The sequence below is a fragment of the Coregonus clupeaformis genome, unplaced genomic scaffold (genome assembly GCF_020615455.1).
Source record: "Coregonus clupeaformis isolate EN_2021a unplaced genomic scaffold, ASM2061545v1 scaf0401, whole genome shotgun sequence".
Taxonomy (NCBI): Eukaryota; Metazoa; Chordata; class Actinopteri; order Salmoniformes; family Salmonidae; genus Coregonus; species Coregonus clupeaformis.
In genome coordinates, this window is record NW_025533856.1 from 105002 (window position 1) to 109241 (window position 4240).

Sequence of the window (4240 nt, forward strand, 5' to 3'; positions counted from 1 at the left end):
GATTTACATACAACTGTATTGGTCTAATTTTGATACAATTATACGTTTTATAATAAGAATAATATTTAATTTGTAGAGTTAATTTCCCGCTATCTAGAGTCAGAATTCTTCACACCTTGTTTGCAGTAGTGTGTGTGGTGACAGTATCTGACAAGAGAGAATGCCGCTGTGGGTCTCCAATGGAATTAATTTCTGTTTTCTGGGTGTTTCCTTGAGTATACAGTACATTCCTGAAAGCTGGAGGAATGTGTGCCTGTAATTGAAGGATAATATTAATAACATTTATGGGTGTGTTTCTGGAAATAGGTTATTAGGAAATAAGAACGGCTACCAGTGACCTCACCTAACAGTACTCAGCTGATTGTACTGTTATTTTGGTTTTCCGAAAGTGTGTCTTCTTCTTCCTGGCATCGGTTCAGTTTATTCAAAGTAGAGGTAAGAGGGAGAGTCAAGTGACAAAAATATGACATTATGATACCTGCCACTTTATCAGATCAGATCTTTACTGTTGGAGATGCTTGGCTGAGTGTGTGTGTGTGTGTGTGTGTGTGTGTGTGCGTGCCTGCATGTGTGTATCTGTGTATGTTTTCTCTGTAAAGTTTGATTTGCAATAAGACTATCTGAACCATGATGTTATCTATTCAGTAGAAGGGAAAGTACCAGACACTTTCAGATGAGAGAAAAGTGTAGATGTGTCAGATAGATTGAGGGAAAAAGAAACACAGAAGCCAAAAAAAGGAACTGCCTAATGTCTACCCTCACCCCCTAACTCTCTGGCATAACCCCTTCCCTAACCTCTAACCCCTTTAGCCCTCTCTCTCAGACGTACCATGGTGATAGGAGAGGTGGGTGGGGCTGTGACCCTCCCCTGTACATCTGACCTCTCCCCAATCTACCTGTATGTACAGAGACCTGACCCAGTGGAGTTCATTAACGGCTACCATCAGACAAAGGTCTTACCATCCCCTGACCCAAAGTATGCAAACACACGCATGTAGACCCACACAGGGAACAATGAAGCTGTGGAGTGTATGGCCGTCAGATGAGGGCTGATCGCGAATGCCACATCGATACCCAACCAAGGACAACCGGGGAGATCATACAGCTCAATGTGACAGGTAAGATTACCTCAGTTCAAACTCTCTTACATGTGGAACATGGCTTTCTGGATGAAGGAAAACACAATGTCTGTGCTGTCAGATGCGTGCTTGTAATAGCCCAAACCATAGATACATTCACTAAAAAGAAGACAAAAAGAAACCCGGCTTGTGTTGTTTTGTTTTCAGTTGCTTAGAGGAAGTAAAACTAAGAAAATATCAAATCCTTTCCATCTCTCCCCCTCTACAGCCAACTACAGCATCCCCAATGTAACAGTGGCTTGTGACAGCAGCAGTTGCTTGGTGGCGTGTTCCTCCGACAACGGTTACCCTCGTAGGGCGTTGAGTGGAGCGAACCCTCACTCTGAACCAGAGCCACTGGAGAGCAGTGAACAGCAGTGATAGGAGAGACCCGGTCTCTACGCTGTTCTCTGTCTTCAGCTCCATATCCGTCAGCTGCTCCTCCGGACCCTGGCTGAACCTCAGCTGTGCTGTAGGGGCGCCCTCTCACAGGACCACACCGTCTGTGAGGATTGAGACACACTGTCTCTATCGCTGTCATTAAATGGAGAACATCATACATTTCTGTCAAGCAAATTAATTTGAAACCTTACCTGTTGTGTTGTATTGTATTTATCTACTATAGGCATGCCTCAGGCAGGCTCTCCTGATATCCTTGTTGTCTGTGTGATCTCTGCTGTCTCTGCTGTTCTGCTGTGTTTCCTGGTTCTGGTATTTATCAGCAGAAAAGGAAGGCTAAGCCAGCCAGAGGTAATCAAGGGGTGAGGATGACATTACTTGCGATAGTGGAGACAGACAGTATTGTCTCTTGGAAATGGGACCGGCAGGATAAAATATAAATATCTATAAATACATAAAACATATAGATGGGTTGGCGGACAACGTTATGCACATCGATGTGGTGTGTGTTGTTATGATTCTGAAAGGTCTGATGGCTAGCAACAATGACAAGAAGCTGCCATGTGGGGAATCGTAGGTGGCTTGTTTCAGCTCGTTGTATATTATTATAGATACCATGTCTTGTTTTGAGATAGCTAACCAACAACAGTAACTATGTATTGAGAGACAAGTGCTCATTGTTGCAAATGTATTTATTTTTCAATAAACATTTAGAGACTAAATATAATTTACATGTTGTCAACAGTCTAAGCCAACCCCGTCTGTTTTGCCCCATAGTTGCGCACGCGTCAGTTTTGTTGCTAAATAACCAACCTGTCTATATCTTTCTGTTTCTCAGGAGGAAGGTTGCAGCAAATTCAGAGTGAGTATCTGTTTCACTGTTTCACTGTTCAGACGAGTGAGTATCTGTTTCACTGTTTCACTGTTTCACTCAAACTCACAGGATAAATACATCCCACTGGGCAAAAACAGGTTGAATCAACATTGTTTCCGCGTCATTTCAACCCAAGAAATCTATGTGATGATGTTGAATCAACATGGAAAACGAATTGGATTTGCAAAAAGTAATCAATGTAAGGGCATTTCGTCTTTTATTCATCCAACTTTGAACCTAAATCCAATGATTTTTTTTGATTTCACGTTGATTTCACGTTGAATTCACATTAGTTGACAACTCGACCAAATGTAAATCAGAACTAGACGTTGAACTGAAGTCTGTACCCAGTGGGATAAGATCAAAAGCTTGACATTGGTTTAGATAACCTGTGCAAATGACCTGGCAAAGCAGTTAAACATTTTTGTTTTGTTAAAGTTTTGTTTCATTCCTCTCCTCTCGTACTTCCTCTCCTCTCTCTCTTCCTCTCCTCTCTCTCCTCCTCTCCTCTCTCTCTTCCTCTCCTCCTCTCCTCTCTCTCTTCCTCTCCTCTTTTTTCATTTCCTCTCCCTCTCTCTCTCTTCCTCTCCTCTCCCTATTCCTCTCCTCTCTCTCTTCCTCTCCTCTCTCTCTTCCTCTCCTCTCTCTCTTCCTCTCCTCTCTCTCCTCCTCTCCTCTCTCTCCTCCTCTCCTCTCTCTCTTCCTCTCCTCTTTTTCATTCCTCTCCTCTCTCTCTTCCTCTCCTCTCCCTATTCCTCTCCTCCTCTCTCTTCCTCTCCTCTCTCTCTTCCTCTCCTCTCTCTCTTCCTCTCCTCTCTCTCCTCCTCTCCTCTCTCTCTTCCTCTCCTCTCTCTCTTCCTCTCCTCTTTTTCTTCCTCTCCTCTCTCTCTTCCTCTCCTCTCTCTCTTCCTCTCTTCTCCCTCTTCCTCTCCTCTCTCTCTTCCTCTCCTCTCTCTCTTCCTCTCCTCTCTCTCTTCCTCTCCTCTCCCTCTTCCTCTCCTCTCTCTCTTCCTCTCCTCTCTCTCTTCCTCTCCTCTCTCTCTTCCTCTCCTCTCTCTCTTCCTCTCCTCTCTCTCTTCCTCTCCTCTCTCTCCTCCTCTCCTCTCTCTCTTCCTCTCCTCTCTCTCCTCCTCTCCTCTCTCTCCTCCTCTCCTCTCTCTCTTCCTCTCCTCTCTCTCTTCCTCTCTTCTCCCTCTTCCTCTCCTCTCTCTCTTCCTCTCCTCTCTCTCTTCCTCTCCTCTCTCTCTTCCTCTCTTCTCCCTCTTCCTCTCTCTCTCTCTTCCTCTCCTCTCTCTCTTCCTCTCCTCTCTCTCTTCCTCTCCTCTCCCTCTTCCTCTCCTCTCTCCCCCTCCTCTCCTCTCTCTCTTCCTCTCCTCTCTCTCTTCCTCTCCTCTCTCTCTTCTCTCTCTCTCTCTCTTCCTCTCCTCTCTCTCTCCTCTCCTCTCTCTCCTCTCCTCTCTCTCTCTCTCTTCCTCTCCTCTCTCTCCTCCTCTCCTCTCTCTCCTCCTCTCCTCTCTCTCTTCCTCTCTCTCTCTCTCTTCCTCTCTTCTCCCTCTTCCTCTCCTCTCTCTCTTCCTCTCCTCTCTCTCTTCCTCTCCTCTCTCTCTTCCTCTCTTCTCCCTCTTCCTCTCCCTCTCTCTCTCCTCTCCTCTCTCTCTTCCTCTCCTCTCTCTCTTCCTCTCCTCTCTCTCTTCCTCTCCTCTCCCTCTTCCTCTCCTCTCTCTCCTCCTCTCCTCTCTCTCTTCCTCTCCTCTCTCTCTTCCTCTCCTCTCTCTCTTCCTCTCCTCTCTTTCTTCCTCTCTGCTTCCCAGAAATGTACAGCTGACCTGAAGGAACCCAGACACTTGAA

General features: G+C 45.8%; 1 pseudogene; it reads left to right on the forward strand.

The window, feature by feature from the left end:
• The first annotated feature begins 830 nt into the window (after positions 1-830).
• LOC123484664 lies at positions 831-1883 on the forward strand (annotated as a pseudogene).
• The last annotated feature ends 2357 nt before the right edge of the window (positions 1884-4240 follow it).